Below are 18,493 nucleotides of genomic sequence, written 5' to 3' on the forward strand. Positions count from 1 at the left end.
TTCTCCACCCTGCAGCTAACACATGGACATCACTGAGGAAATATCAACAGCAGGGGGTTAACCTGTTTCACGGCACCAAAAGGGCAAGTTTGCGCATCTCCCCTTTTCTCTTATACCTACGCTTCCACGGGAGCAAATTACAGAGGATATAGTGTAACCCAAGCATACAGGTTTGGGAATAGGGGAACTAGTTTCTATTCCAAGCACTGTCACTGGCTTTCTGTGTCACCTTGGTAGGAGGCGGGGTAGAAGGAGACTTGTGCTGGGATCGACTGTCCCCCAAGGAGCTTATGTCTCTCTCTCAGGGAGGCTGGAGGGTCAGGTCAGAAACACTTATCTTTACAGATGTGAACTTTGTTTAATATTTAATATTTCAAGAATACTAATAATAGTTCATATAACCTACTTCCCTTGTTTGATTTGCGTGGCCCATTTTTACAAAGTTATTCTGTCAGAGGGATTTCATTTATAAAGTTCCTTCCTGCTGAGACTCTGCACGTCCTGGTTATGAACCATGTATGTCAATGCTGTGGAAATGAAATGTGTACCCCCTGGACCCATGCAGATGGATTTGATTCTGGGCTGAATAGAAATATAGCCCGTATGAGTCAAATATGTTTCTAGAGGATGTGCTCTCTTGAGGGTGCTTGAAGGAAACAAAGACATTTAAGACATGGTCCTGCTCCTTAAAGAATGTACAGTCCGGCCAATAATTCTGTAAAGCTTCCAGGAGTCACATGTACAGTATCATAGCCTTTTGAGTTTGAAGACTTCATAATTGCTGTTATCAGTTACTCTTTGCTGAGCACTGAGATATAGATCCTATAGATTAGATTGGGGTTTCTGGAAAGCAACTCTGCACTGGAGAATTGTGTGCAGAGTGTTGATCGGGGTGTGCTTTTGGGAGATACACCTGAGGAAGTGAGGAGACCAAAGTCGGACAGAGGAGAGGCTGACCCACACCAGCTGAGCTAGGTGCCCCTTCAGAGGTACAGGGCAATGCCCAGTGAGGGATGCAGCTGTGAGCTGTCAGGGACAGATGGTCCCAGCAGCTGTGGGATGGGCTTGTGCTCTCCGAGGAGGAGAGCTGGCTAGAAGTAGAACACACGGCATCCACTTATCACATGCTTTCTGCGTGCCATGCCACGCCTTGAGCTGAGTGTTTTAGCTGCATTATTCCTAGTCCAACCGTTTTAGAGATTAATCAGTTGACGGGCAGAGAAACTAAGTAACGTACCTAAGATCCCACAGCTAATACATGGTGGGGTGGGGTGGGTGTTAACTATCACACTATATTTCTCATTTAATCTTCCCAGCACTGCTTCATGAGAGAGATTATCACCCGCATTATTCAAGTTGAGAAGCTGAGGCACTAAGAGTTTAAATGATGTGCGCACTGTCACAGAACTAATAAGAGGTGAGGGCAGTGTTTTCCCATTACACTATAGCATCTCACAGGAATAACCTGTCCAGTGAGAGACACCCAGTTCTGGCTGGAATAGCACACAGCCCTTGGGTAACTTGTGGACCACCAGTTCTCCCCACCTCCATTTTTGTGGACAGAATTATGCCCTTTGTTGTGGGTAAAGGAGCATGGTCTTTGAAGTCAGGCAGAGGTAAGTTCGAACCCCAGTCTTTGTTTTATGACCTGCATGCTCCTCGACTTCTCTGGGCTGTGTCCTCATCCATAAAAATGGGAGTTGCTGTGATGACTTCATTGGGTTGTTAATGCGGATTAGAAGGAATCCGATGGGAGAAATCTCTGCATATTCTCCCCTAGTTCCCCTCTCCCCCTCCAAAACACGGTTCAGGGCTTCACAGGGGTTTTCAGAGGGTGGAGACCTTGAACATAGTGGTGGTTTATTGATTCATCTTTTTCTCACCTTCTTTCTTCTCTCACGCGGAGACAAAGCGAGACTAAGTCTTCCATGCAGTTTGCTCAGAATTCTAACACTAGCCTGTTAGTCTAATCATAACACAGTTCTTCTTGGAAACAAACATAGCAACAGCAATTATATCTTACTTTTAATGTCTAATTGGCTGTAAACTCGCTTTCCCGGAGTTATTTCCATCGAGCATATGGAACACTGTGCGTTTTGCTTATCTCAGTGTCCTCCTGCAGCCCCTGTCTTGCCTTTATTAGGGAAGCCGGTCGGATGTGCGTTTGCCTTGTGGGTGCCCTGGAAGCTCCAGCCATTTCCAGGAAAGGGCCGAGATGCTCTTGAGAGCCTTCTGCTCCTCACCACCCCTTTGCTCTCCCCCCTGAGCCCCTTGAATCTGCATGCAAGCTCCGCTCCTCTTCTCCTTCCCCATTTGGACGCCCGCCCTGGCTTCTGGAGTAATCCATCCCTGGTCTCTGAGCCCTGTCTCCTTATGCCCTCCTCTGCTTCCACCCCTGCAGCATGGTGGGCTCTCTCCCTCTCCTCTAGGCCACTCATCCTTTCTCACAGTGAGTTCTGTAGGGCAGCAGAGCCATCCTAGCCAGGCTGTGAGCTGGGGTGCAGAGGAGCAAACCCACATGGCTGTGTCTTCACCGCCTGTTGGGACTGATCACTGACCTTAGGAAGAACCGACCTTTCCAGGAGTGCACCTGGGGGCCAGAGCCTGTGTGGGGAGCTAATTCTATAAGCTTTCCCCTCACTGTGCTTTTCCAACTTGCTGAAGCTTAAATCTTTCTGCAGGGCTCAGGCCTCAGCGTAGGTGTGTCTAATGCCTGGTCATCCTGGGGAGGGGGTGGGGGAGGTGCTGGACCTGTTGCTGTGGCAACATGCTGCTGAGATCATGAACCCATTTCATTCCCAGGAGATGACTCTCTCCTTCTCACCCACCCTCTTTCTCCTCCCTCTCCATCTCTCCCCACACCCTTCTGTCATCTTCTCTCCTCCCCACTCAACCTCAGACTTTCTCCTTCCTCAGATCTGTCTTTTGCACTCCTGGATACAACAGCATAGCAACTGAGGCTACCATGGCAGACTTATTTTTTTCCCTAGACCATTAGTTCTCAAGCTTTAGCAGGCATCACCTGAATCGCTTGTTAAAACACACATGGCTGAGTGCTGAGCTTCATCCCGAGAGTTCTGATCCGAAGGTCTCTACTGGTACCTTCGGACCAGTGCATTTCCAACAAGGCCCCCAAAGCTGCTGATGCTGGGGGACCAGGGACCACCTTTGAGAACCACTGTTCTAGACTGTGTTCATCCAATTTGAACTAGTGATGGCTGGAATATTCCTTTACATTTCGATTCTAAAGGATTTGATTACTCATTCACCCTTTCGTGCAACAGATGTTAATTGAGCAGTATTCAGGGTACTATAGCAGGTACGCTATACAACGAACCACAAAACCCTGTCCTCCAAGATTTCACAATTTGTACAGGGGACTGACAAGTAAATAATCATTGTCTGGTGTGATAAATATTACAATCACCTGCAAATGATAAGAGGCTTAGAAGTAGACACCAATCTCCTTGCACAAGGTAAGCAAAATATTTAGATGAGATGGTATAACAATGAAATTAGAACACTTCCCAACACCATACACAAAAATAAGCTCAAAATGGATTAAAGACCTAAATGTAAGGCCAGACACTATCAAACTCTTAGAGGAAAACATAGGCAAAGCACTCTGTGACATAAATCACAGCAAGATACTTTTTGACCCACCTCCTAGAGAAATGGAAAAAGAAACAAAAATAAACAAATGGGACCTAATGAAACTTAAAAGCTTTTGCACAGCAAAGGAAACCATAAACAAGACGAAAAGACAACCGTCAGAATGGGAGAAAATATTTGCAAATGGAGCAACTGACAAAGGATTAATCTCCAAAATATACAAGCAGCTCATGCAGCTCAATATCAAAAAAACAACCCAATCCAAAAATGGGCAGAAGGCCTAAATAGACATTTCTCCAGAGAAGATATACAGACTGCCAACAAACACATGAAAAGATGCTCAACATCACTAATCATTGGAGAAATGCAAATCAGAACTACAATGAGGTATCACCTCCCACTGGTCAGAATGGCATCATCAGAAAATCTACAGACAATAAATGCTGGAGAGGGTGTGGAGAAGAGGGAACCCTCTTGCACTGTTGGTGGGAATGTAAATTGATACAGCCACTATGGAGAACAGTATGGAGGTTCCTTAAAAAACTAAAAATAGAACTACCATATGACCCAGCAAACCCACTACTGGCATATACCCTGAGAAAACCATAATTCAAAAAAAGACATGTACCACAATGTTCATTGCAGCATTATTTACAGTAGCCAGGACATGGAAGCAACCTAAATGTCCACTGACAGATGAATGGATAAAGAAGACGTGGCACATATATACAATGGAATATTACTCAGCCATGAAAAGAAATGAAATTGAGTTATTTGTAGTGAGGTGGATGGACCTAGAGTCTGTCCTACAGAGTGAAGTAAGTCAGAAAGAGAAAAACAAATACCGTATGCTAACACATTTATATGGAATCTAAAAAAGAAAAACGAAAAGGTTCTGAAGAACCTGGGGGCAGGACAGGAATAAAGGTGCAGATGTAGAGAATGGACTTGAGGACACAGGGCAGGGGAAAGGTAAGCTGGGACAAAGTGTGAGAGTAACACTGACATATATACACTACCAAATATAAAACAGATAGCTAGTAGGAAGCGGCTGCATAGCACAGGGAGATCAGCTCAGTGCTTTGTGACCACCTAGAGGGGTGGGATAGGGAGGGTGGGAGGGAGACACAAGAGGGAGGGGATATGGGGATATATGTATACATATAGCTGATTCACTTTGTTATACAGCAGAAACTAACACAACAATATGAAGCAATTATATTCCAATAAAAATGTTAAAAAAATAATAGTGATTCATCCATTCTTTTTTTCCCCCCTTTTTCAAGGGTTAAAGGGAACTGAGCTTAACCTATTTAAATAATATTAATATGTCATGTGTGTGGAGCATTTTCTGTGTTTCAGTTCTCAGACTGCTGGCTGTAGTTCTAGTCTTGTCCCTAATGTCTGTGCAACCTTAGGCAGGTTAGCTAACCAATCTGTGCCTCAGTTTCCTCATTGGAGAAAAAGGCTATGGTACTACTATCAGCTTTAAAGCATTCTTGAAAAGATTAAATGTGCAAATGTGGGCAAAATGTACATAGTAGTTTCTCCAAAAAGTGTTGACTTTTATTGATATTGTGTGACCTCATGTTGAATATCAAGAGAGTTTGCCTAGAGAAGTTTATACTCTTCAGACTAAATAACTCACCAGGGTTTAGCCAAGAGAATGGTTTGGGGCTGGCTCTGAATGTGAGAGTTAGAGGATCTCCAAACAAGTCCAAAAAGCCCCTGGGGCACCAGACGGCCCTGGCTGGGTGATCAGGGCATCATTTCATCCAGATGGAGTATAACAAAGGCCTTGAAGGATGGCCAGGATTTTTGACAAAGCATTTCTTATTTTTTGAGAGGATGAGTGGCAGTTTTAGATGGAGGCTTAAAAGAATTCCCAGCTGAAAGAACATATGTATATGTATAACTGATTTACTTTGTTATAAAGCAGAAACTAGCACACCATTGTAAAGCAATTATCCTCTAATAAAGATGTAAAAAAAAAAAAAAGAACATCTCTACCTCACCAAGCTTAAGAGGACAGAACACAGAGCCCTCCGGCTGGGATCTAGAAAGTTTCAAGTTTACCTTTGACATTGAGAGAACCAGGGTCACCTTCCCTGAGACATGCTTTCTTCCCCATCACCTTCGTGCCCAGAGGCCACAGCAAAGAGGCTGCATTTTTTGCTGCTTTCCCAAAGGGGCTGCTCTCTCCCCTCTTGGTTACCTCCCCCTACTCCACCCCGCACTGTCCGCTGAGAGATGAGTTTCACTATTCTAGTTTCGAGATTAGGGAGAGTTCCCTTAATCTCTGCATGGGGCCCTGCAGGAACCACTGTCCACATTCGTGTTGAGAATCAAGTCTGTATTTTCTGCCTCCCTCAAACCCAGCTTTACAGCTGAAACTGTAGCTGGATGAAGTGGCAGAAGCTACCAGTTTTGTTTTTAATTCTTTCCTGAGCTCATCGGAGATGAGTGATAAAGCCTTTCTTCTTCTGGAGAGGATTAGAGGATGAAGTCCTTCGGTGGCAAGATACACCTGGGAAGGGCTTACTAAGTGATAATTCCTGATAAACCCCCTCTAATCATCCAGTGACTCTGCCCTCTTAGTGATAAAAGAAACCTCTAGGCATTTAATTAACTCTTTAAGAAATCTTTTCTCATCACCTTTTCTTTCTTTTGCTTGTCTTAGATTTAATCAGAGCCATACATTCAGCTTATTAACTTATTCATTTATCTGTTCACTCAGTGAACACTTGCTGAGCACCTCCTGAGAGCTAACTTGGGTTCTGGGGCAGACAGAAAAATAAGACCTCCTCCTTGTTCCTGTGGGGTGTTAAGTCTTGTAGAGAAAGACATACCAGCAAGCCATGATTACAGTAGAGTTGAGTGGCATGGTAGCCTTAAGTGCAGAGAGTGAAGAGAGCAACCAACTCTGGGAAGGCTTCCTGGCAAAAGTAACCTTTAATCAGGGCCTGAGTAGAGGCTTTCCAAGTGAAAAAGGCAGAGAAGGTATTCTAGGAAGTGGGAACAATATGTGCAGAAGCATACAGCTATGAAAGAACGTGGCGTATGGGGGAATTGCAAGAAGTGGGGTGTGGCCACTTGACTTGGTATACGAGGAGGCGGGGGCTGTGAGGTGAGCCCGAGAGGTTGGGCTGGGGTCGCACATGGTGGGGGATTTGACAAGGGCAGCCTTTGGAGGGTTTTAAGCAGAAGAGAGACAGGGTGAGAGATGCTGGTTAGAAATGACAGCTTTCCCCTGCTCTGAAGACTGAAGCCAGCCGTGGCTGGGAATCACTCGTCCCACTTTACAAGATCACCCTGGCAACAGAGTGACTGTTGCACTACTAGCCAGGGAACTTGCTGTGACAAGTCCTTCCAACCTTATCAGACATCGAGGGCAGAGAAGAAACCACTGCTTTAAGGTGTAGACATCAAAGGAGTTGAAACCACATAACATTCAGATGGGATTGCAGTATGCAATTGGTCAGAAACTATTTCTTCTGCTGGCACTGCTGTTGTAAATACCTGCATGCATAGCTCTGTTCTCAGATATGTTCCACGTTAAAACAACATTTTTATTTCTGTCTCTCTCCCCCTTTCCCACCATACAAGAGGCAGCATAATTTCATGTCTTAAGAGGAAGTCAGACATGGGTTTGGATTTGGGTTCTGTAACATACTGACTACAGGGCCTTGGGCAAGTCCTCAGGTTTTCTGAGCCTCGATTTTGTTGTTGTTTGTTTTTAGCATATGAAATTACAGTTGCACCTCTCCTATACATGGTTGTTATGCATCTAGCTCGTTGTTCAGCGTAGACTAGATGCTTAACGAATGGAAGCCATGATTCTTTCTCCTTCTCAATTACACTTCTCAATTACAATAGCCTTAGGGTATAAGTCAAAGGAAAATGTGGAGATAAGAATGTTTTAATCAGGTCTTCTTAGTACTTCCAGAAATAGGTCTGACTGGGTCCGTGTTGGATTTGCCATCCAACAGTTTATATGCAGTCCTGTATTAGTCACCCATCGTGGTTGCTCTCAGTACATTCCACCCTAATGAACAGGAACGAAAGTTGTACAAAGAATGGGAAAGGCCAAAAGAGATTTTTCTTTCCAATGGTTCCCAGATTGGGGAAGCAGTGAACATTATTACTTTATTATCTGTATTTTGTTTCAACATTGTTATGCCCCCAAACCAATGGGAGAGCTCAGTTGGGGCATGCACTCTGTGTATCTTAGGGGAAAGAAGAAGAACCAAGGTGAATTCCTAGGAGGGCAGCAGCAGAGTGAACAAGACAGGAGAAATCAGGAGATGAGAAAAGAGAAGGTTTCGAGGGAGTAGTAGAATTGAAACCGGAGAATTCGAGTCCATGAGATAGAGGAGAAGCACAGTGAGGAATCTGGGTCTGAGTGGGAAGGGACCCCACATCTGTTGTCTGATGTAGGCACCTACTCAAGCGAGGAATTCCCTCCTCAATGTCCCTGACAGATGGTCGTCTGGCACAGTGATTCCCATTTTTTTTTTCACATCATGGAACAAATAGAAAATAACATTTGTCTAGCGCTGGGGTGAGTGGACAAAGCTGTTCACAAGTGGAGGTGACTGCCTTGGGGACTCTGGCTGAGCCAGGCTCTGCCAGCGGCTGTGAGAGTTGAGTGGAGTGATGTTTTGGGCACTTGTGTTTCTCCAAGGCCAGTGTGCTTAGAGAAACTCTGATCCAGCAGGACCAGAGTGAAGAGCCTCACCCAGGTACTCTCAGCCCCTCAGGTGACAAATAGGCATGTGGGACTGGGCATTTCATTATCACCAATTATCAGCACCAATGCAGATTAATTGAGCATGTTTTCTTGAAATCTGAAGATATAGAGACTTCAAAGCCATGGTTTCTTGCTTTCAAGCCGTTCTTACCAAGGAGTAAGAGTGGCTCCTGTGGCCACAAAATAAATGAAACTAACTGGCCTGGGGCTTCTTCAGGGAACCAGCTGCACTTACCAGCCTTACCTAGTGTTTGACATGCAATCGTTAATTAAAACGGGGATGTTCAGTGATAAATTAATTCACCTGCTCTTTGTGGAGGGAATGAAAGCCAAGAAAAATGATGACCTGAAGCTCTTTTCTTGAGTGTCTGCTCTTATATGCTGTGCTGAATATTTGAGTTAGCTAAGTGTTCTTGCTATATGTCAACAGAGATGCCATTTTACAGATGATATATTTATTCCAGAGAAGGAAACTCATGCAGGCCTGTGAAGCAGAAGAATGGTAGTGGTGTTAACAATCTCCTGGTAGTCAACAATGTTACTGAGCATCTCTTGTTTGTAGAATAATATTCTAGGCATTAGAGAGTGAACAGAGAAATAAAAGATGCAGTTCTGTCTTTAAGAACCAGTCAACCCTGATGGAAAGGGAGGACCAATAGGTGAAAGAGACAGAATAACATCTAAAGAGGGCCTGTAATTAAGTACAAATAAAAACCCAAGTGCAGCACTTAATGTTTTGTTTACAATTATAGGCATTTATACTCATGACTTAGCCTTCTTACAGATACCAAGGCCCTTAAGGACTGTTTTCCTTTCTCACTCATCTTGTCCAGAGTACACACTCAAAAATGTTGAATGAATATATATGCTGCTATGGGGTACGCCTAAGCGCTGGGAAATTCTGGAGAGAAGCAGAGTGACACGCCTTGGGGAAGCCTTCCAGAGACTGAGCAGTGTTCTCCAGTATGAGGGAACTCATGGCTTGGCACAGAGAGGAGAGGGTAGAAGGAAGGAAGAGCTCTTGGGGAGTGAGCAAATCCAAACATTTAGACCACCATTCAGGGTCCTCCACTGTTCATCTTGCCTTCCTCGCCACTGCCCACAGCCACTCTTTGTGGCCTCATCATTCCCACTTCTTTCCCTCTCTTGGACTCTCTTCCTCCATTGATGGGCCAATCTACATCCTTCTCCTACTTCAAGTCCAGGTGACGGCACAGCCCCAGGAAGCCTTCCAGGATATCTCTAGCCTCACTCCTTTCTTTATGAAATCCGATAGCCATGTTCATAGCTCCGTGCTCCAAACCTTCAGAAGAAGTAAGACACATCGTCGTGGTCTTCACCTTCAGGTAGCTTCCAAGGGAAAGCATGAAGCTAGACTACTACATACAAAATAACCAGAGAGAGCAGGGCCATACATATTTATCAGTACTAAATGATATGGCAGAGAATACAAGGGCTATACAGAGTAGCCTGGGGATCAGAAGTCCTAGTTCTGCTTCTGTAATCAACTAGTGGGGTATCTTTCAGCAATCAACGTTTGACCCTTGGTTCTTCATCCATAAAATGAGGGGTTTGTGCAAGATGCTGTGATTCCTCCTAGCTCTATGTACTGCAAGATGATGAAAGTTACAGTATGCATGTTAGATGAATGGGAAATAGTGATTGGTTAGCTGGACGGGACCGGGGACTCATGGAAATGCAGTAAATGATGGTAACCAGAAGGACTGACCCCCAAGGACTGTAGGATAGAGCCGAGAACCAGCTGGGGAACTGGTTGAAGACCTGTTGCCCTGGTGTCATCAGCACAGTCTTTGTAGAACACAGTGGACCCTACACAAAGCTCTCACAGTGCAGAGGATCTGTCAAGCCTTGTGCACCCTTTGTCCCTGGGCCTCAAAGGAAGGGTCTTCTGAGACTCGTGTCTTCTCTCATTCTCTGAGCTCTTACTGGTGCTTGACTTTCTTGCAAAAAGACATTCAGTCTCTGGTCAGCCCGCCGTGTAGAGGGGTGATGTGCGTTAGCTGATCATCATAGGAAGCATCCTCTCTAAGTGGCCTACTTTGGCCAGCCTGCATATGGCGGCATCAGAACAACACACTCACCTTTTCCCAGAGCAGTGCAGCATCCTGGCCTGGATGGCTCACTGTATGGTCAACTGTCCGGCTTCCCAGTGGCCCCAGGAACGTCAGCCTCCTCGGCACCCTGCTGCAGTCGCTGGGCAGGAGGACCTCCTCTTTGGCTTTTTTTTCCCCCCCATATGTTTTCTCTGACCATGAAAACAAACAAAACAAAAACCACTTAGTTACTGCAGAAAAGTTGCAAAGTATAGGAAAAGTATAAAAAGATTTTTAAACAAAATCACTAATTTCTACCCTGCCTACCCCCCACCCCCAGTTATCATAAAATCCACATGTGACCCTGAACCATATAAACAACCTATACAGTTTTATTTGGGGAAAAATTTAAACCCTCTATTGTAGAAGTTTTCAAGCATACACACAAGTAGAGAGAATAGAATATTGAGCCCCTGTGTAACCCAAACCCAGCTTCAACAGTTAAAAGATCTTGAAAGTATCTCTCATCTCCATTTTGGGCTTCCGGGCCAGGGCTCAGAAACGGAGGTGACAATAACCTCACATAACAGTGATATTGGAATTATTAGGATTTAACCAAAGAGTTTTCAGGCCACAGCAGGGCTCCGAGCTCTGTGGGTTTTGAGGCTCTCACTTGGCGTGGACAACGTCACGGCAGCCTTCCTGGTCAGATGTGGCACTACTCATCCTCCCTCACTTTGACATTTATTCTTGAGTCTTCTTCCCAGGCGTGAGGATAGATTTTCACGGACACGTCAATACCTGTCTGCCCAGCACCAGTGGTGATCACCGCCCACGTCCAAAGTGAGGCAGTGCTTACTGGTCCATGATGCTGAGCAGAGCTCCCAAGGGTGGTCTCATTGGAATCATGCTACCGCCTGTGGACCAGGGTGGGCGAGCTGTTATTTTCTGGTTCTCCTCTTTGGCTGACTGGTCCTGCTCTGTTTTTCCACTAGTCAGAGAAGGGGAAGAATAGGTGGTGAAATGCCCAATAGGAAGTCCTCCTGGAGGTGCTTTGCATGTGGGCTAAGGCACTGCTGCATCAGTGACGGTCACTGGCCGTCCAGGCAAGTGGAGAAAGTGGCTGCTGGCCATCAAGTCTGGGAGGGTTTGGGAGGGCCAGAATGCGTAGAGAGTCTTGATTACTTGTCACAGGCCCCTGGCCAAGCCAGATGCTGCCTTTGGAGCTTGTTGGTGTGGGGGAGACTGAGCATATGCATTAGATATGCTCAGGGATCTGAGACATAATGAAATGCCCTGCCTCCAGGACTGACAGGTTCTGCCTCCTTGCTGGGTGGCAGCAGGTGGCTGTGTTGCACTCGGGACTCTCTGTCCTCACTCTTTTCCCCTGCTCCCCCCACCCTTCTTTCTTGCCTGGGGACTGGGAAGACAGCTTTCATGTTCTGGCTGCCGGAGCCTAGTGTTGGCTTTCTTCTTGAATGTGGTTCTCCCCTAGAAGGTGGAGACAGTATGGGTAGGATTGCTTTTAAGAGATCTAGAACCAAACGAGATATGGAGAGTCAAGTGTCCTCAAGAAGTTGACCCACTGTGCTTCTAGATTGGAACCCCTTCACTTTGCTCGCCTGGACCTTGGTTTCCTCTTCTACCAACTGATGGATTGGACAGTGTGTTCTCATAATCTTCCAAGACTGTGGCTAGCCTTCCTGGTATACAAGAAATCCACAAGGTTTACTTGCCCAGTGGTTGCACGGTATGCTGGGTGGGCATTGTGTCCTTTCGCTAAAATGTGGGTGTGGTCAAAGGGCAGTGACTCTGCCCTTAGAAACACCATCCACCGTCTATCTATGTGACTCAGGGGCAGGATGTTATCTGCTTTGTAAGGCTGGTCAAAACCCTGATGAGAGGGCTTCCCTGGTGACGCAGTGGTTGAGAGTCCGTCTGCCGATGCAGGGGACACGGGTTCGTGCCCCGGTCCGGGAAGATCCCACATGCCGCGAAGCGGCTGGGCCCGTGAGCCATGGCCGCTGAGCCTGCGCTCCGCAACGGGAGAGGCCACAGCAGTGAGAGGCCTGCGTACCGAAAAAAAAAAAAAAACACTGATGAGAAAGGGATTTAATGGCTTAAGTCAGATTCCCTATAAACTGTCTCTGGGACAGAGATTTTTGTGGCAATGATTTATTTATGGACTGCTTTCGGGAGAAGCCTGTACCGATAGGAGGGAAGTAGAATAAGTCAGGAGAAAATACTAGGCAGAGGTGTGGTTGCAGACGTTTTAGCCTCAGTCGTATCCCCCAGGCGGCTCCACAGTGAGTTGCACCACAGAAGTTGTCCCATGCAGAGGTGAAGGGGCTGGGCCCTTGACACCCCTGCATCGGTGAGTTATTGGTTCCAGGTCACTGTCCCCCTCGGACAGGCATAAACTCCCAGATGAGGAGGGTCTGTCAGCCAGGGGCCAACTTCTCAGGAGGATCCAGGTGTGAGCCGTTAGCAGCCAACACTCAGAGCTGCTGGGGTGGGAGGGGGTGGGTACACCTGCTGGTAAAGGAGACCTGATGGGGGCAGCACAGAATCTGCCACATCCAGGCTGCTGAGAGCCGGACAGGGAGGGAGGCTAGGAGGCAGGGTATGAGGGGGCTATTCTGAATACAAGTCCCTGAGCAAAGAGGGAACGGGGATAGCTCAGGACACGCTGGGAAATGCTCAGATGTGATTTTCCAATTAGGCCAACGTAATTGATGGTTATAGAAGTCAGGAGAACGTCACATTTGAGGGAAGTAGATGGTGCCTAGGAAGGGGTGAGGGAAGCCCTGGGGTTATATGGGTGCTGGCTGCACGGTTATGTACGTTTTGAAAAAATCCACTAAGAGTGCCCTTATGATTCGTGTATGTTTCAGTACAACATCCGCACGGGGCCCCGGGGGCTGCTATCGCAGGAAGGCAGGAGTTCATCCCCAGAGAGCATTCCCTGCCCTCGTTTTTCTTCTCACGTGTCCCCTACCTCTTGACACTTCTGAATCTTTTATTTTTTATTATTTTTTTTTTTGCGGTATGCGGGCCTCTTACTGTTGTGGCCTCTCCCATTGCGGAGCACAGGCTCCGGACGCGCAGGCTCAGCGGCCATGGCTCATGGACCCAGCCGCTCCGCGACATGTGGGATCTTCCCGGACCGGGGCACGAGCCTGTCTCCCCTGCATCGGCAGGCAGACTCTCAACCACTGCACCACCAGGGAAGCCCTGAATCTTTTTTTTTTAATCGAAGTGTAGTTGATTTACAACGTTGTGTTGGTTTCAGGTGCATAGCACAGTGATTCAGTTACATATACATATATATATACATATATATATATATATATATACACACACACATTCTTTTTCAGATTTTTTTCCCTTACAGGCCATCACAAAACATTGAGTAGAGTTCCCTGTGCTCTACAGTAGGTCCCTGTTGGTTATCTATTTTATATATAGTAGTGTGTCTATGGTAATCCCAAACTCCTAATTTATCCCTCCCCACCCCCCTTTCCCCTTTGGTAACCATAAGTTTGTTTTTTATGACTGTGTTTTGTATGACTTCTTAATCTTAACCTTCTCCTCCTCTTTCTTTCACCTCCATGATAAACCTTTTCTCTGCCTTTCTGACCTCTGCTGCCTCCTGCCAAGGTAGTTTCTTAGACTGTCATGTGACTCTTTACTCTGAAAGCTTCAGCAAATCCTTTCCTGACCCCCTGGACCAGATCAGACGCACCTGTGGGTCAGCTCCCTGGTGGTCCCTTCATCACACTCATCTCGGTTTAAAGCCGCACAGCATGTGTGAGCTCACTTATTGAATGTGGGTCTCCCCATGACACTAGTTCATGAAGGCCAGGACCTGAGACTGCTTTGTTCATCATTTATCCCCAGTACCTAGGAGGATATCTGTTGCCTAGTACATGGTCCACAAATTTGTTGAACAAAATATGGCCTTTAGGCTCTGAGACATGGACTCCGAGTCCCAAGTCCCTTGGGATGAAAAGGAGCTGTACGCTTGGTGCTGGAAAGAAGTGAGGGGCCCAGGCGAGGCAAGTCAGCTGGGCAGTGCCGGATGCCCAGGCGTCATTCCCTCAGGGGAGGTGGTAAGCAGTTGAATCGTCTTTGGCCTCCTTATTATATTTTTGTGTTTGCCCGTGAGAAGACCCAGCAAAAAGGAACACTGTTAACTTTATTTCCTCCACCTCTTGCCCTCTCTGAATTTTCTCTCCCCGGGATGGTCTGCAGAGGCCTAGGACAGATGCTTTTGCTGAGACGAATGGCCTGGCCTCTTTGACAGCCCAGGGTGGCTGCTGCAGCCCTCCCTTGACCTGAGCTCACTTGGCAGTTCCAAAGCTCTCTCTTTGAGGCAGAGCCTCTAGGCCAGCAGTTCGCAACTGAAGCCAGTTTTTGCCCCCAGGTGTTTTGGCAGTTCCCACTGCAAAGAATTATCCTGCCCACGATGCCGATGGTGCCCAGACTGAGCCTGCGGCAGGCCAGGCCAGAGCTTGCCAGCGGGTGCCACCTCCAGCCTGGGAAGCAGGTGTACCTGAGAGACCTTTTTTTTTTTCCCTCTGAAAGGACCCTGGAATAAGTATCCTCGTTTTTTTCCCAGTTCCAATTCACTCAGCCTCCCCACTCAGCTATATGTCATTCAGCCTCCCTGGCCAGAGCTGCTCTGTGAGAGGCGTGGACATCCAGGAGGAGGCCCTTCGGCCTGTTTTCTGCAGAACCTTGTGGAACCCTGATGGAGGCCTGTTTCCAAGGATGGGAGCTATAGTACTGCCTTTGCAACCCAGGCCAGGGCTGGGCAGGGACCCCCTGCCTCTTGTCATCTCCATCTCCATCCTTCTTACCAGTCCTCCTCCCACCCCTGCCTTCCACCATCTCCCCCATCACCCGGAGATTAATGTGATAATTGCCATGTGTGCCTGTTTACGCAGGGAGTGGGTGCACTCACCACCCCCAGTCAGGCAGGTTCCCAAAGGAACACATTCCCACTGTGTCAGGCCTGGTACCCGCTGAGCACTCCCTGTGCAGGGTGGGCCGCCACCCCCGACCGCTTTCTCTGTCATCAGCCCCATCCTGCGCACGTGTGCACGTGTGTGTGTGTGTCACTCAGGGAATCAGCAGGTGAGAGAGATGGAGGGTAGCCTGCTTGCCAAGTCTAGGGGCTTGACTGGGTCGGTGGGAGGAGAATCAGCATCTTAAATAAGAGGACGTTTCCCGAAGAAAAGCGCTCTCATGTACTGCCTGCCACAGAGTGGGTGTTCCATGAATGGTGGGGAGGAGGAAGCTGGTACTCTGTGTGCAGCTGTCTTTGCAGTGAGGGGCTGGTTTACACTTCAGCTGCTCCACAATAGCGGTCTGGGCAGGGAAGGGTCCACTCTCCTGGGGCCAGAATCCAGTGGACCATTTTTGGAAAGCTGTAGGTCTCCTTCCCCGGGATCTTGCAAAGAGGACTTAGCACAGCTGTCCCCTGGCCCTGAAGGAAGAGTTGCTAGGGAGAATGAAGCGTGATGCTCCCGCAGGCAAGGCGCTTGGGAGAGTCACAGAAGCAGGGGGTACAGGGGAGACAGAAGGAAAGGGAGAGGCTCTCCCTCTCACACAGGCAGCCCCTCCTCTCTCCCGTGCCCTGCTGTGTCACAGACACACATGCCCACCCCAGAGGGAACACAGTCACAACTCTGCAGTTGAACTGGTACCTTTCTGCTTGGCGCTCCTGAGTCCCACCTCATATGGTATCAGGGCACTTGCTGCCTTCAGAGTTGTCGATTACTTTCTTCTTTTTTCATCTCAAAAGACACTTCAGTAGTTGTCTCTCCTACACTGGACAGTTTTAAGGTTTTAATAACGATGAATCAGAAGGAGATTGAAGCTCTAATCAGCATGAGAAAGAACCTTGCCATTTTGGAGGAGGGAAGCATGAAGTCCTGGGCTTGCCCACTTCCTGCTGAGGTGTGTTCCCCTGTCCTGGTGGCCTTGTCATTGATCCACTGACAGGCATGGGAGGTGGGGGTGTGAGGCCACCTGAAGAGGAGGAACGGGAGGGGCTGAGGGAAGAGGAAGCCGGAGGGAGAGGTGGAAGGTGTAGAGAGGGTAGGGCAAGTCTATTAAAAGGTTTGTGAATAATCTCGGGGAGCTGTCAAGCTGCTTTCTCCAGAAGAACCTTGTAAGCTGTCAGTCATCCTTAATGACCCCCTAGGGTTATTAACCCCCTAGCCGCTGGTGCTGGGGTCCTCCCAGATATTCTTTTTCTCCTTCTCTTCCCTTTCTCCTCTGTCCTTCTCATCCAACAGGACCCAGTACCATGGTGGATGACTTTTGTTTTTTCTTTTAAAGCAATTCAGACAAAGCTTGGGGAGAATATCAGAATGAATTTTGTTGGGCATATTTTAAACACGAGAATCATCTTACTCAAATTGTGGTCAGTTATTGATTGGTTGAGCATCTGTGTGTGCCAAACACTTTGTCAGATGCCAGATACAGAAATGAGCAGACAGTGGAGGCTCTTGCCTTAATGTAGGTTAAAGCGAAACCAAAACATTCTCGCAGCGCACTGAGTAAAAGGACCCTCTGCATCAGCAGCATTTTAGAGAATTGGGAAGCACATTCCAGACTCGGGGCCTGTGAGGGAAGTCCTTCTCTCCCTGTATTTCACAGGCTGTATTTCCTGATATGTTAATAGATTGCCGTTGAAAAGGAGGTTTTGTAATCAAGGAAGCGTAAGAAATGATGGAGGAAATAAAGTTAATAATGTTCCTTTTTGGTGGATCTTCTCACAGACTGACACGAAAATATAATCTGCTGTGTTTCCCCAGTTTCTTTGGTTCCAGAAGCTCATTTTCCACAGAACCCATGAACATCTTACAGATTGCTAGCAACGAGGAGAACACAATTTGGGAATTGTTCTTCACTGTGCAGCATCTCTGGCAAATAGTCACCCAACCGAAGTTGCTCTAGCCATCCTCAAAACGTAGCACCGTCACTCCTGGGACCAAAAACAGATTCAAAGTCACAATTTCATCATTGCCATTGCTGACACCAACTAATGTGTATTGGCAGCTGAGCCGTGATCTGGGTGCTGGGAGCAGACTCAGTTCTTGCTGCCGAAGAACTCTCAGGGTGGGGCTGACTGTCTGAGCCATGGGGTGAATGAAACTTGTTGATCTGGAGCACCACCGGTGAACCATCCGCGCTAACCAGTCTTTACAAAATGTTGCATTTATAGTCATGGATCAAGATAGAGCTAGTTATACAAAGATCATTCAGTCCATCCTGTAGCTCACAGGAAGAACCATGTCTCAGTTATCTCAGAAAAACTAGCTTCCTATGTCCATTAAAACCCCCTGTGGCCCTTGGCATCTAATTCTTCTGCATCTTCCTTCTGATATCAGGAGAAATTTTCTCTGCGGTCTGACCCGAATTTGACTGAGCAGACCTGGTTGAACCAAAGGGCCTAGATCTTATACACTGAAATTGGCAGGTCTCTGCTTTTGTTCATACAGTTCAGAAGGTGTTTGTTTGTTTTTAACTTTTATTCTGCTTCATTTGCAAACGTATCTCTCTGAACAGCATAGGGGCAAGACAAAAAGACACGAGCTTGGTGAAAGAGGTTGCCTTAGAAGCTATTTTTTAATGGAAAAATCTACTGTACAGTGATAGCTGCCATGATTAGTGGGAGGCTGTATTTTATAGACTGACATATTTGAATGGGAGGCAGAAGGAAAATGAGATAATTTGGGGAAAAACAAGATAGAATGTCATAGAAGTCCATGGGAAGCAGGAAGACAAGGAATCAAAATATGTTTGCAAAGGTAGTAGTGAGAGGGAGAAAAAGGTAACTCACGGGGATAAGAAACACTTTGCAATAGAAATTCCGAGTTCAGATCTTCATTTCACTAATTTAGCTGTGAATTTTAGGCGTGGCATTGGATTTGGATGGCCTTGTTTCTCCAGTGAATTGGGAATAAAATATCTTTGCAGAAACTTTTGAGTTTCAAAGAGGTATTAAAGTTTGTGTGTGAGGGGTGGAGTGGGATTGGGGGGATTCAAAGCCCTGTATATGTAA

The 18,493-nt window shown here is 46.9% G+C and overlaps 1 protein-coding gene across 3 annotated transcripts in view; it reads left to right on the forward strand.

The window, feature by feature from the left end:
* The window catches only part of CACNA1E (calcium voltage-gated channel subunit alpha1 E), a gene marked incomplete at its 5' end in the record, with an annotated part of 295,319 nt that overhangs the window by 136,748 nt on the left and 140,078 nt on the right, over window positions 1-18,493 (forward strand). The window lies entirely within an intron of this gene.

Source organism: Grampus griseus (assembly GCF_964374135.1).
Source record: "Grampus griseus genome assembly, chromosome: 1".
NCBI lineage: Eukaryota > Metazoa > Chordata > Mammalia > Artiodactyla > Delphinidae > Grampus > Grampus griseus.